The sequence below is a fragment of the Euprymna scolopes genome, chromosome 9 (assembly GCF_053919585.1).
Source record: "Euprymna scolopes isolate OS-2025 chromosome 9, ASM5391958v1, whole genome shotgun sequence".
Taxonomy (NCBI): domain Eukaryota; kingdom Metazoa; phylum Mollusca; class Cephalopoda; order Sepiida; family Sepiolidae; genus Euprymna; species Euprymna scolopes.
The window spans coordinates 101,294,347-101,311,509 of NC_136490.1; the positions used below are offsets into that span (position 1 = coordinate 101,294,347).

A 17,163-nucleotide genomic window follows, 5' to 3' on the forward strand; every position below is an offset into this window, starting at 1 on the left:
TTGTTTTTTTTAAATTCAATTTATAAGATTATATAATCAATTCTCAATGCTGCAATATTTTAAGTTATATATTTACTATACTTTTTACTAGAATAATAGCCCTTTTACCCAGTTTTTACAATTAGTCCCTTATTTTTCCATGTTTCCATGACCTCATTTTTCTATTGTAATATATATATATATATATATATATATATATATATATATATTGTATGTAAGTGTGTGGGGGTATGTGTGTGTGTGTGTGATGAGAAATAAAGAGAGATGAAAGAGAGGAAGAAACTATTAACTCGCTTAACAATTGTATTATAATAAATTCAGCTCAAATTCATAAGGTAACAACGCTTTGGCTGTATGTTTCATTTTTACACGTTTCCCTTTCTTTTATGAATGACAATGGAATAGAACAGAACGAATCATTATTAAGAATATTACCTTCTTTTCTTTGTATATATGCATGTGTGCTATTTGACGCTATCAAGATAATAAGAATTATACGGCGTTCGTTTAATTGGATACATACAAATGTAATATCAGACGTATGATATTTTCTGCCTGTGTTTAAGATAATTGAACAAGGCGCCGTGCGAACTCGACGATGAAACGACAGAAGATAGCGGACACAAAGGAGCATTTTATACATGTAGAACCTATGGACATCCAACAACTAATTTAATTATAATTTAAACACACACACACACAAATATATGTATATATATATATATATATATATATATATATATATATATATATATAGTCAACCATATATATATATATATATATATATATATATATATATATATATATATCTGGGGTGGTGTAACAGTATTGCTTTTATTTACAGTGGCTGAATTCTGAAATAATTTCACTGCTGAGTAAGGAGACATACCATGACCATATGCAATACTTATTTAAAAATGAAATATTTTCTATTCTCATTATTTCGTTTCAGCGGACTACTGTTCTCATATTCAGTGTGATTTTTAAAACCTTTCGGTCGATATGATCTCCGACCTTTTGCAGGTGTATCTTGTCGAACTCGAGAACGTTTCTGTCAAACTTGGAGAAAATTAGATAGACACTTTTTAAAATAATTTAGTATGTTTGCATGGTGGACATATTTAAAAAGTGATATCAGGAGAAAAAGAAAGCAAGTCGTTGCAAAAAATTGGAATTATGTACACAAAGTAAAAGGGTTTTACTGGTTCAAAAAAAATAATTGAAAATGATTTATATAAAGAATATAGTTTAAAAAATAAGTTTTTTTGTGTGTGTTTTTTTTTTACTTTATGCTCTTTTCTGTCAACGATCCAAACATTTTAAGGAATTAATAATGAATGTATACTGCATTGTAACTATTACGTACCTTCATTACGCTTTGTTTATTTTCTAGATTTATGTATCATTCATCACGCTATAGCGTTTTTTGTAAGATGCCCAGGACGTGCTCTTGCCATTACTACGTATTAATAAGTTGATTTTAACTCGAACACATTCAGCATATCATAATCCTTTAATAAATTATAATTATCTGAGCAAGATTTTCCCTAGAACTTACATAAAAATATAATAACACTGAATCGAAAAGAAAAATATGTAAAATCGAAAAATATTTTCATCATAAGAAATTTTTTTTTTAATTTTACGGATCTTTAGAATCTTTCCTTGAGTTTTTAGTTGAAAATGCTCATTACCCCTTAAATAATTATTTTTTAATAAACGGTTTCCCTTTATTCAAGAATTAGATAAATTCGTGAAAAATGCAACTGCATAATTCCATGTACTATCAGGATGATCGCCAATTGTTAGGTCGAATAACTCCATTCTTTTCGATGTTGCACGACAGGAAAAGGGGTTTGGGCGAATATCGATTCGTTTCTCTCAGTGGAAAAACCTGGTAATTTTATGTAAGCCACTTTCTCCGTGTCACATCCGTTCTTTCCAAAAACTGAATAATTCAACGCACGAAGCCTCACGTGTGTCAGTGTGTATTCACTGTTGTGTAGCGTTTTACTTAAGCATGTCACAAACTGAGAGGTCCCCGCCCTTTTTCCTGTATCATTTTCTCTTTTCCTTATTTGTAATTGAACTGTGAATCACCTTTCTTCAACAACCATTAGAGAATGCGTGTTGCAGATATATTCGACTCGTTGTCGGCCATTTCTATTTTAGCCTTCTTCCTAACAACACCATATTAATGCGCTTCAAAGGCTTCTGTTTTATTAAAGTAGCAACCATATTCATTAAGTAAAAATGCTTTTGAGATAACATGGTCATTACAATACTATTGAAAATGCTTAAACACTAATTACAAACGTTGCCCTTATTTATGATCTGATTCCAAATATTTCGCTCGATTTTCTTACATTCGTGTTTTTCCCCCATGCTAATTATTGCATCGTATTTCATCATTCGATGAAGATTTGGATTTATATGTCTGCAACCGTTGACAAATAGTACTACCTATTGAGAAGAATGATTATTGACATTTTATATTGCGATATAGATAAGTTGTTTTCTCATATATTTAACACACTGGGATATTTTAGCTAGTATTATACTGCTTTCTTCTATGCCTTCTTTAACCTAGGTAGCATCGTACCTTTTGTATGGCATACGTCTTAAATGCTATTATTATCACCAAAGAAAATAGAGAATTCCGATTTATTAGATAAAAAGCCCAATATCATTGACCAAATAATCAAGCCCGATTAGATCTAGCCTATGTTAGAATGTCCCTATCTCTTTACATGATAATATTAGATTTAACATCATACGTTGTTTTCATATCAGATCTTATATATTGCTCTCTGTTTGTTGCCTCGAGAAACGCTAAAACTATCATTATTCCACACTTTGAGAACCCAGAAAACCTGGCCAATATATTAGTCATTACATCTAATTTTGGCAGATTTTTGAACGTGTGTCTATTATCTTAATAAAAGACAAAACTGAAAGCATCTTACACAGCTATCATGTTTTCTACGATGTATAAATTGTGGTTTTAACTAATGAATAATACATGTAACCTTGCAAATATATGAGATTAGGTGGTATAAAGGAAACTATGCATAAAAAAATAAATACTACCGAAAAAAAATAAAAGCATGATCGTAAAAAGTTTGGTACAATTACACAAGTATAGACACCAAACAAAATTGTTAAATATTTTTACATCCCAATTTTGCAGAGAATTAAAAAGTTGTCAGAATAAATAATGAAGAAGAAAGCGTATACTAGAAAAAAAAACAATAATAAAAAACATGTGAAAAGATTATACATTTTTATATATTATATATTTGAATGTTTCGAGGATAAATTCTTAAAGAAATAAAAATATAAAATATGAAATTCTGATAGGAGAAAAGCCAAAGATAAATTGAATAACATTAAAAAGAAAAACAAGTAATGGGGGAAAAACAGACAAAAATCGCTCCTTCATTCCCGAGTGTCGGCATGTAATATGCAGTTGTCTCGTCTTCTCAGCTTCCGAATAATCACGTAACTCGTCGGTGGAGGTTTAGGCTCTCAACGGAGCAAGAATGCCAGTCACGTCGACTTAATTTCATCGCTCTGTGGCCGTCTTTGCACACCATTACTGTAATCTGTCTTTTAGTTCGCCTCTCTCGCCAACCTAAATAAAGAATCTCATTAGTCAGGCAAGGTGCGTGTTTGAGATAATTACAAGCTGCATTAGTCGAGAGGAGAACTCATTTCAAAGTATTTGCCAATGAAACCAGCGACACCTCAACATCAATTTTTTAGAAATTTACAGTAAATAACTTCACACACACAGACACACATATACACACACATGCGCACATATATATATATATATATATGCATACACACGCACACATATATATATATGTGTGTGTGTGTGTGTGTGTGTGTGTGTTGGGTGCGTGAGTGCGTGTGAGTTAATGTGGTTATGTGTTCCTGCAATTTGAATATGCTGGAGAATGTATATTCTGTTTTTCCTCGTGTTTATTTATAGTGGCCTAAAGATAAATACCAGGTTCCTGAATCAGCTTTCTTGAATACCAACATGCCGAAGCACATTATTGTCTTACCATCTTTCGAACGACGGCAATTAAAATTCCTACACGGTAAATTGAATAACCAGTAAACACTGTGTTTATATGAGAAATAATAGGAAATAATAGATGTATAAAAATCTATTATGTTTTCGGTCCCTTTAACAAAGATTGGACTTTTTTGAAGATTGTTTATACACCGGCAATCTATGCGCCATGCGATTTTTAACCGCTGCCGTTAAACATTATACGAATAAGTTTATTGTTTACGTCATTCAATTACACATTATAACTTTGGTATTCGATTATTCTCAATGTTAATCGCAGAAATATATTACTTTTAAATTCGGTTATAAGAGGTTTGTACCATAAAGCTTTGTGTATTAATTTATTTTATTGCGAACTATTATCCTCATGTTTCCTAGATGTTGTTTCACAACGTTTCGGTCAACTATTCCTCTGACATTTGTCAGTTGGTAAACCCGACGGGACAGGAACTCCGAATCTCCTAATTGCAATCCATAGTTGTTGTCGTCTCACCAGGAAAGCATCTACCTGGCTTTAGCTAGGATTGAAACCGCTATCTTCAGACAATTTTCAACTTGAACCGTAGAGATCCAACGTCCTTATCCAATGCTCCACTGCATGCATATATATATATATATATATATATATATATATATATATATATATATATATATATATATATATATATATATATATATATATATATATATATATATATATATATATATATATATATATATATATATATATATATATATATATATATATATATATATATATATATATATATATATATATATATATATATATATATATATATATATATATATATATATATATATATATATATATATATATATATATATATATATATATATATATATATATATATATATATATATATATATATATATATATATATATATATATATATATATATATATATATATATATATATATATATATATATATATATATATATATATATATATATATATATATATATATATATATATATATATATATATATATATATATATATATATATATATATATATATATATATATATATATATATATATATATATATATATATATATATATATATATATATATATATATATATATATATATATATATATATATATATATATATATATATATATATATATATATATATATATATATATATATATATATATATATATATATATATATATATATATATATATATATATATATAGAGTAATTTATAAAATATATATGGCGATTAAGCTACACTGAATATTCGGCGTTTCATCCACTATAGGATTCGTCAGGCTGTTGCGCGAATTCTGTGGTTGTTATATATATATATATATATATATATATATATATATATATATATATATATATATATATATATATAGAGAGAGAGAGAGTAATTTATAAAATATATATGGCGATTAAGCTACACTGAATATTCGGCGTTTCATCCAGTATAGGATTCGTCAGGCTGTTGCGCGAATTCTGTGGTTGTTTCTCGTTTTTATATATGTTGAATATTTTAGTTAGCCAATCAGCTTTCTAGTATCCATCGCGCTTCTTCCTATCAGCCAATGGGCATGCATTTTTTCGAACAAAGTATCTGTTTTAGAACTAGGTTAGTGGTTTAAGACAGACGATTTTCCTCATTTCTGCTCTTTCTTTAAATATATAGATATATATATATATATATATATATATGTGTGCACACATACATGCACACATGCATACATGCATACATATATATATATATATATATATGTGTGTGCGTGTGTGTGGTCGTTTATGTATATTCATGTTTATTTAATGTATTTATTTGTTTGTTTTATATATATATATATATATATATATATATATATATATATATATATATATATATATATATACCCTTGCCTGGCTGTCTGAATATGGATCTTCACAAAAACCTCTGTCGATATTTGGACTACGAACGTGAAATTTATCCATAGGGAATTTGAAACTGTGGAGCGAATTCAAATTGGTTTTTAGCTGGTAACTTTAATTGTCAAGTAATCTGCATTGATAACACTGACATTCTCCGGCATAAGACTATTTAATGTTGTCTTCTACACAAACACTTATAAGATTTATACGTTAATGTCAGTTCATTTTTATCGATATGTCATCCCGCTGTTGACAGTTCAAATGATAACGACTACGGCTTGAACGCTAAATAGTTTTGGCTTCGATTCTTGCTGATGGCACTCATGAAATTTTTGGGATCAATATTAAGTAAACTATAATACTATATTTCATTGGATTTATAAGAATACCTGTTAAATATACATGAATTAAAGAAACCATTAAAGCGTATTTAACAACCGGGCAATCTCGAGAAACTTAGCGCAATCCCGGGCGGCAATCGACGTGACTTTTGCAATATATGCCGTTAACACCCTTGACCTATAAATAACATCATCACCGAGCTCCTCGCAAGCCAGACTGTTGATTATGAATAAAAAATCTTTACAAAAAGCATTAAAAAAAGTTAAAATTACAAAAAAAAAAAATAAGGAACACGAGGAGTTGCAATATAGTTCATTCAATATAAATTAAAAGGAAGAATGCAAAACGGAAACTTGCGTGTATGTGTTCAAAAGTAAAGTATTTCGTTGTTTCATCGATTTTAAAGATTTGATACGTGCATTATTTACTTATAAATTACATTTAAAAAAGAAGAAAAAGGAGCATGATTCGGTTGATACTTTTATATTTTTTTGAGAAATATGCGTACTACGTTTAGCATGTTTGAAGCAGAAAACAATAAAAAAATTGCAGAACAGGGCATATGTATTGAGGCAATAAACTATTGTTCAATAATTAATGACTTAAAATCAAACGATAATTTGTAATTTAAGCTAACAATAAATATTTTTAAATCGAAAGGAACGACAATATTTTTAAAATCAAAACGTACAGTATTTTCATGCAATTCAAAAAGATAAACACGTTTAACTGAATAAACAAAGAAAGAAACATGAAAAAAAATTCAATTCAAACAAATAATGTTAATCCAAATAAACAAAGCTACTGCTGCAGTAATATTTCCAACATTAATTTTGTTATAGAATTTTAGTATAAGTTTGAATTTTTTCTGAGTTTTTTACTAAAATTTTAATTCACTTTGCAAATATAAATAAACGTTTTCAACTGCTTACTGCTGCTTTTTTACACTAACAAACATACAGTTAAAAATAATAATAAATAAAATTAATTAACTATATTAATAATAGTAAACTTACTTAATGATTTCTTTGATAAATAATTGATATATACGATGATCCATTTGTTTATAAATATCGTTATACAATTTCAAATATTACTATTGATCAAAGTTTTATAAAATCTTACTCTGTTATGTTCACTTGACAATAAACTCTCCCCTTTACTTGCATCTAAATAAATTTATTGGTTGATAAATACACGCTGCATTTGGAGCTTCAAATATGGTAAAATATTAAAGAATATGAACAAAATACTGATTGTCATCCAGTCAATAATGAACACTGTGACACATACTAACAGTATTTCTTTATTTTCTGACTTTCGAAAGAGTTTTGACGCGCCACAGACAATATCTTGACAATCATGTTGACTGCTAGTTAACCTATGCATTAAGAAACTAATTATTTTTCGAACCGTATTAAAGTTTTAGATCCCGTTAAAACCCACCAAAACTTATTCAGGTGGGTAGAAAAGTAACTCATCTTGTTTTGGTAAAAAAATTGTTATAAATTACATTTTAACACTTTTTTTTGTTGGCTACTCTGTTAAATCTGCATCTATTACTAAGGCCACGACACTACGAGATATTAGGTACAATATAGTTATTTAAAAAAGAATTGGCTCTAAAATAATACATGCGCAATCTGTGTACATTAAGGTATCATATTTAAACGTATTTTAAAACCTAGCAGTATATGTATATTTCCTTCTCTTTTTCTATCGACACACCCTTATATTAAAATATATACACAATTTCATAACACATTTTTTATAAAACTTGTTTGGATATTTGGCAAAGTGTTATATATCATCAGAACGTACGTATTATGTTCTACAAGATAATGGTCATCGTTTCTTACTCGTATTAGATATTCTCGTTTCTTAACTGTAAAATATATTGTCAATTAGATAAACAAATCAAAACCTCCTCTTTTTCGGCTATAGTTGAGGTCAAAAACCAAGTAAAGTGACCATGGGTATGTGTGCCGTATATGGAGAAAACCATATAGCTTATAGAACTGTTTGAGATTGGTTTACTAGATTCAAACACGGATACGGTGGTATTCATGGCGCTTTTCGTTCCGGAAGAGGAATCAAGATATATGAAGACCAACGCAGGGTCATCAGAAATGTAGAGTAATTAGGTGAAAAGATGAAGTGTGATTTTTCGAGAAGTTCACGCTACCTTCAGCCGATTGAATTCACACAAAAACGTAGAGCTTGGTTTTTACAGGAACTTCCTTTTATTTCAATTGACAAACAAAAAAAGACAATGGGATCTTATGCAACACTCTAATAGATAAAATAAAATTTGCGCCAATGAAATCCAATATCTGGTGAGTGAAAGGATAAAGGAAGTAGATAGATTTGCGTGATTAAACGTTACATCATTTCAAGTTTGCCGAAATAAAAGTGGGAAATTCTTAAATCAAATTAAAATCACTTACCTATTCCAGTGACACACATCATTTATTGTTAGGAAGCCACAATTAATAGTCTCATACTGCCTGTTAAAATGGAAAAAAAGTCTACTTCATCTTATTATAAGTATAGATATCTGCAGGATATGCGTGTAACAAGTTCGCAAGTATATATATATATATATATATATATATATATATATATATATATATATATATATATATATAAACACCCACGCCCACAAATATATATATATATATATATATATATACAAAGATTAAGAATAATTGAATTTCAACTACTGCCGGTGATAGTGCTCAATCAAAGAGAGCCAAATTATAGTTTAAATATTATCAAAGAACTATCATTTTTCCTCGAGCCAGTCATGCCATTTTTGCTCTTCTCAAAATTTGAAAAGATCTGAAATTTTTAAAAATTTTTGTTTTTTAATTTTTCTTTTCTGATGATATCCAATATGATTGAAACGATCTGCACATCGTAGAAAGATATGATTGCATTTACATAAATAATAATAATAACAATAATAATAATAATAATAATAATAATAATAACATTAATAATAATATTACATATGTATATACACACACACACACATATATATATATATATATATATATATATATATATATATGTATATATATATATATATATATCCAAGCAGAATTTTTAAAAAAACGAGGGGTTTTCATCTGTTATTCATTTTTCAAATTTCGTAATTAATTGCGATTAAAGTGTTTAAGATAAAAATGTAGTTTTCAAAGTTTTCTGTGGCTTTAAATTGCATTTTGTGCGCTTTATATACAAAGCTATAGGACATGTCTAGATTAAGAATTGTACTCAGGCAAGAGAACGATATATCTACTCTGAAATAGGTTTCTTTTCGCTCCACTTTGTGTGATATACACTTTTTTTCAGTTCTTGTACCCGAGTGTAAGCTAGGACCACGAATAAGCCAATAGAAATTATTCACCTTATAGTAACATGTTAATCGACTCGTTGAGTTGATGGCACACGGGCGCTGACTGTTAAAATGACAGCACGTCAGCAGATAAGAACAAAATCTTGTTGTCAGATGGTTTGCGATAGCATCGCGAGGTAAACGCCAGCATAAAAAAGGAACTTGATATAAATAGCGTAGCTAATTGGCGTGGTTTGTGCTGGAGTTTCGGTGCTCACTAAAAAAAAGGCTACTAATTCAATGTAGTTAAATCATTGGCAAAAAAAAACCACAAAAAACAAAAACAAATGTTTATGCTGAATAACGATATATTTTCTTCTAGTGTTTCTCCAGCGTTGGCGACCAAATACCTTCTTTCACATAATTTCTTTATAATGAGCAACCACTTAACAATACGTAATAGTTTATTAGGAATAAGTATTAATAAGTTTGCCACTAGGACGGTGAATGCCCGTAAAGCTGGTTGAAACAGGTAGCATTTAGTTATTTACAGTTCGAATGGACTTGAAAATGATCATGATGTAATCAGCTTGTAAGCAGTCTAATTATACTGTTTTCCTTCGATATTATGCCCCTTCTTATATTGTATGTTTTCCTATTGGAAAGGAACTTCTCTCATAAATGTAATGTATTTCTTCATGAGCAACATTAAAAAACACATGTTTACAGTCTTCGTCAGAATTAAAATCAGGCATGCTTTATTTCTCGGGTATATATTTTTGATGTCTTATTCAATTACTTTATTAAATATGGACGCCCTTTATTTGTTAACTTAACGATACTAAATATTCTTGGTTTTCTTTTTAAATTTAATAAGTATTTCTAATAACCGGTCGCCGTATACCAAGGGCACAACGCACTTGGCAGTAAATGAGTTTGTTAGTAAAATGAAGAATTATATTACGTGAAGATTGAGATGAGGGGTGAAATAAAAAAAAAAAACAGGCTTAGATAAGAGATGTACTGAAGACGTATGTTCTTTAATTAGATTTGACGACCACCATGTAATAGTCAGAAGAGAAGTAGTACACTTTTTGAAATTCTGTAGACAAATACCTTTCCTCCGCCATAATCCTTCCTTCTTACTGAAGTTAAGTAGCGAATCTGTCATTGCCACATAGTTATTTCCATGGCAGATGCTCAACTAAGTTTGTATATATGTCTTCCTTTCTATAGAAGATTCCCAGCTGTCACTTTTCTAGCTACAGACCTGCTAACAATCTCCCTTATCATTTATACGTGTTTAAAACTAAACGTAAATTTAATGGCAAAGTGTTTTTCCAAAAATTGCATGTCTATAAAACAGAATAACCTGCTTCTTCCTCTTCTCAGTTACCTATAATGTGGCCGTCTACAAGTCTAACATGAGTAAGTTTCTGTTCAGCTGTCCTTTAAAATAAAGAAATCTCAATCCAAGTTTTATCATTCAGAAAATTACTGTGTGGTCTAACGGCCAACTCACATTCATTAAACCTTAATATTAAGAGACCTTGATAAGTGACGATCTTCCTTGTTAAAAAGAAAACGGGAATTATTTGAAAATAACTCTGGCAAAAAAATGTTATTTTGTCTTCAACAGAGGAAAACAAACATATTTCGCATTGGGGTTTCTTTAGGGATTTAGACAGGTAAAAATTTTGTATAAAAGAAGGAGTAACACTTTATATATCATAAAAGTAAAGGATAGTTAGGAATGCTAATCTCTTAATAATATCGGCCTTTACAAATAGTTTTTACCTTAAATAATGTTTACATTTTCATGGAAAAGACGTGCGCATGAACGAAGGCGAGTTCGCCTTATTTGTTAACGATTGATTATATTGACACATCATCTGTTAGGATATAATCAAAACTCATTCATCAATTACCTATTTTTTTTTCTTTTATTAACAAAATTTAATACCTTACAAACAACGGACGGTTGAAGCCTGCAAGAAAAAAGCGGATCTCACATAATTTGAACAAACCAGCCTTTTAATTACCATATAAGGATATGCCAAAACAAACCTCGCATATAAGATATTATTCTGCTCACTATGTACATATATGCAGTTAAAGTGTTCTGTATATAAAAAGATGCAGATCGTAGTAATTTAATAAAGAAAGTAAATAAGTGTAAAAATAATATTTATTAAAGGAAAATACTAGAATTAAATCTAAAATCCAAAGTGAATGCTTATTCATATTTAGATATGATTTTATGAATGCACAGTACTGCTCATTGTGTTAGAAATAACGATACAATTAGTTAGGTTAGACATTAAAAAACGTAAATTAAGGAATGTTTTGTGTTGCCAAAAAAAGTGCTTGGCATATGAGTATGTAATTCTACGTGAGAAACAATTACGTGGCTCAAACACGTTTTGACGTCACAAAGAAAGCTAATTTACAATATAATCAGATATTTGAGAGACACAGCTGAGAATCACAGCAGTTGAGTTAGCTGAAACGATTATGGACGCGACGAGAAAGGTAAACATGTAAATGAAACTCCAAAAGGCAATTGAATACCTTATCATCATTTCATCCAATTGGAAGAATAAACACCATCATGTAATCGGTTGTCATATTTCAAATTAAGAAGTAAGGTGTTTCTGATGTCATCCTTGTAACAGAACAATGAAGCCCCCTTCTTCAATAAATTGTAATTGAATCCTCCTTCATAAAAATGTGTAAAAAGAATTCTCTACGCCTCTCTTTATATCAAGCTCTTATCATGTATATGAACCGTGTATCACATTATGTTTCATCCACCTTTATGTGTTGCCCCCCATATATCACCTCGCTAAACAACATCTACATATCACAACTTCTTATCAAGATAAAAAAATTGATTACATGCAAAATTTTGATCTTTTAATGTTTTTTTTAAATTATACATATAGAATAAATTAATATGGGATGGATTTGCACCGTTTCCCTTCTACAATTATCTGAGATTGAATTGATCTAACAGGTTGAATGTCGGTAAGTTGATGTTTTCACATGCGAATTATACTGGCTGTATAGACTCTTTTACCTCTTAACATATCTGTCATATGCGATATAAAAATATGTATAAGAACTATATGCTATACTACTTAAATTCATATGTACAATCAGCGTGGCGAGTGTAATGTATAAACAAAAATAGGAACACCTTTTTTTTTTACTTTTTAAGTTCGAATGTGTGTTTTGTAAGTAGTTCGCATAAAGATCACTTAAAGTTTTCAATAAGTTTTCAATACATTGTATGCATTGCTTATGCATAATATTTTGTTTTTATTTTGAATATGTGATTTATATATGTACATTTGTTGGATTATAAATGGTGGGTGGACTCGTACAGATTTTGACAAGTGTAAATAAATACGGTCACTCTGACATGTTCGTAGAGTGCATTCAAGTTAGATCTAACCTAGGCTAGACTCAAAGGTATATGCAGGTGAGATTGCCTATGTATATGACGTCATATGTATATGACGTTATAACAATTCAATAACAGTGTTTTGGGATGCGTTAGATAATATTCAATAGAAAATGTCATAAAGCTTAATGTATATCTGTCTGTATGTGCGATTATCTGTTATTCGATCCATCCATATATTTATCTAATTATCTATCTACAGAAAGTTTAAGAATATAACTGCCTCTCTCATTTAGAATTAAGACATTGTATTAGTAATATGATTTACATTTTCCTTCCAAATGAATCGTTATTATGCAACTCTGTATTATTGTTTGCGTCTTCCTTATAGAACACAATGAGTAACTGATATATACATCGATCAATATGGCGTCAAAAAAGTTGATTACGAGAATATTGATAACATCCACGAAAGAATATATGGCACCCATTCAGTAAATATGATCCAAACGTAGATCCCATGAGCAGAGCTTCTTTCTCAGAAGGGCACGATTGTGGAACTCTCTTCCGTTCGCCTGTTTCCCACCGGACTACAACTTGGATGTCTTCAAATCCAACATAAACAAATTCCTGACAAACCGCCCCCTTAAGTAAGACACTCTATCAAATCTCCAATACTAATTATTACTACAATTACTATCTCATTGATTACTGTACACGCAATAACACTTATCCCTAAGTGGCTTCCGGACCTTGATAAGTGTAAATGAGGCAATACAACATACCGAGTAAAAATTGACAAACAAACGATAGGAGGAAAATAAAATAACGTTGCGTGCATAAACACAGCGTACAGTCCAAGAGACGTAACACAATATTCAATTAAAAAAAACGGACAACGTAACTCATATATAATAGATATACGTTATTAACTGTATTTTGGTATGTGTAGTTTGTAAGTTTGTATAATGTGTTATGCAGAGCTTTTTATTAGTATGAATAGTGTGTGATGTCTTTACAAGTCGTATTCATTATACAAAAGATATGAGAAAAGTGCGTACAAATAATATGTATATACAATTATATGTAAAACCTGTTTACTTTGCATGCAATTTCTGGAGTACATTTATATTTTTGTTTGTTTATAATTTTTTATCCAATGTATATTTTAAATGAAAATTCAATAACAGTGTTATATTGTTTATAAATCGGTTTGGGGGGGGGTCAATCATGAGGGGAAATGGTGATATGTAAATCGCATAAACAATTTTAATTATTTTACTCTAACAAGTTTGTTTGTATGTACAAGACTTCTATAGCCCACATCGGTGGAGTGATCATGATCAAATTTTGCATGATGATGGCCCCACACCTAGGGATCGTTACACCATTTTTCAAGATTAAGGTGAAAGCTCAAGTATATACACTCTCCTACAGCCCACATCAGCGCACACCAGTGGATCGATTATGACCAAACCTGCCATGATTATTTTATTCACGCTAATAATGGTGCACACCATTTTTAAGGTTAAGCTCAAGGCCAAGGTCATAATATTATATATATATATATATATATATATATATATATATATATATATATTATATATATATTCCCTTACAGCTTAGAAAAGCTGCTCGATCATGACCAAACCTATTATGCCCCCCACCTAGGCTCTATGTACACTATTTCTAAGGAAAAGATGAAGGTCATAGCCGATGTATATATATACACTCTTACAATGTACATTACTAAACCGATCATAATCTATTCTGACATGAAAATAGTCTCGGAACTATTGAGGGTGCACACTATTTTTCAAGGTCAAGGTCAAAGGTTAAGGTCGATACTTTGCGTACAGGATGCGTATCTTGGATAGTTTTTAAAATTGATGTTATGGGCTGATTTTTCTAATCTTATTCTGTTCTATTTATCATGAGAAAATTTATTGATCTCTATTATTTTGTTTTTATAAACCTTATGCGTAGGTCTTTATAGTCACACATACTTTTATAATGCCTTTTTATTTACCTGCCTACTTTTATTCACTCCGTAAAAAAAGCATATCACCACTTGAGCGTAAGTATCTACTATTGAAAATCATGTCTATAGCACACTATGTGAGGAGTTGGGCAGTGTGTGCCTGTCGAAATAGATTTAAAGTTATGTATATAGTTCAGTCAAAGGCGCAGGAAGGAGAGATGAAAATTCCGAAGTCTAGCCATCTGAGGAAAGAATATACTTACTAGTATATAGATACGTCTACGTGTAAAATGATGTCGTTTTGCGGCTTAGATGAGGGTACTTAAGGCGAGGGGAACTGTTCCTATAAATCCATCAAAACGCGTTCTATTAAATGACTTGTAAAGCAGGCCCAAGGAAGCAACACTACTGTGATGGGAAAGAGTTTGAGGCTTAGTTGATAGTGCAAGACATATTATATTGACAACAATTATTCGTACCTGGTTCAAGAGGGAGAGACCATAGGTTCCTGCACCTTCCCAGATGTGGCAAAAATACTCCGGGCATAAGCGAACAATGGCTTTCAAGTCGGTGTAAATTTTTAGAACAGTATATGGAGTTCATCTCATTTGCAACAGGGTTAGCAATGTTCTCGATATATTTGTTCCTCTTTATGTGGCTTTTTGGCTGTTTATACCTGGAATATGAATGTTGTTAGTCGTGACTATTGATAGTTGGGTTATAAATTTTGGTTTAATGAAAGATAAATTATTACAATTATGAAAATTAGTAATCGTTTTGAGACAGGTGTATTCTGTGGACAAGGAAAATATTGTCAACTTCTCTTCAGCCTTAAATGTTATTCTCCTTCAATTAGGTTTAACGCACAACATGTTAATCAATATTCTCGAAATCACTGAGCATTTCAAATAGCAATCAACATAGTGAAGTTAGTTATTTCAACTGTTATTTATGTTGTATAAAGTATTTTGTAAACAATTTTAGTTTCCTATAAACAGGTTGTTTTCTATTACCTTGGTGTGTTTTGTTATTGTAGCGATCCCATTATTTCTTTTGCTTTTCTTTTTCAGAAAATGAGAGATGAACCTTTATAAAGAAACGGAACAAAATATCCTTGATAAAAAATCCGCGCCGTGAATAACGCCAAGGAGTGGATTAAGAACTTACAGAAACGAAGGAAAAATTGGAAGCTTTGTACGTGAACTTGGCCTAAAGCAGGTTGGGCGAAGGTTATTAAAGTTCACTTTACATTCCGACATTTATTCAGAATGTTGCACCCAGCAATTCTCAAACAAGTATAAACGTTAACAGAAACTAACAGTGCCATAAAGATTATGTCTAAATTCGATTTATGTTTTTCTTGTAATATTTTTAACTAGTGCCTATTTTTTTAGTAAACGGAAAAAAACAACGCCCCGAATATGTTTGCACACAGTATTTTCGATATTTCATAAAACCATGTATTAATCCAATGATGTAAATTTTTATATATCAATAAAATACATTGTTCTGATGATCTGAATTTTAAATTTTTATCGAATAATTCTTTATTGTAGAAAAATTATTTAATTCTCAATTAATCTCAGACAGAATAAGATCCATGGTGTTTGTCTTACTTGCTAATTGTCACTAAGTGTCTGATGATTACTTGAGAATATGACGTTCCCTAGCTAACAAACCACATACTATTCTCGCTATATTATGTGGTGCAGGATTTAAGTAAATATACGTATTTCTGTATATGTCTAAATACACGAATATGCAAACACTTGCTGTATTATAGAGTCGAGTAATAATTAAAAAAATCTAATGGGCGAGAGAGATTTGAAAATGTATACTCGATCTCCTAAAATTAAATTCGAGCATATTCCTTCTATTAACTGTTCTGCGGTACATTGGATTGTGTACGAGTGAAAATAAATTATTTTCCTTCAACATTCACCAGTGCATCATTAACAAGATAAAGCCCAAGAAGTTCACTATGTTGATATCTCTTGCGAAAATCACTCTAGATAAGACAGGAAGCCACTTTACATAATAACAAAATACAAAAGAAATGCAACAAGGTAAATATATGCACAATAATAAGTGTCATACGGATGGA

General features: G+C 30.1%; 1 long non-coding RNA gene across 1 annotated transcript in view; it reads left to right on the forward strand.

Annotated features, from left to right (window-relative positions):
• LOC145285004 (uncharacterized) overlaps positions 1 to 16,520 on the forward strand; it is a 312,776-nt gene extending 296,256 nt beyond the window's left edge. Inside the window, exon 3 of the long non-coding RNA XR_013868927.1 lies at positions 16,130 to 16,520. This is a non-coding gene — a long non-coding RNA (uncharacterized LOC145285004). The remainder of the gene's footprint in view (positions 1 to 16,129) is intronic.
• Positions 16,521 to 17,163: the final 643 nt, after the last annotated feature.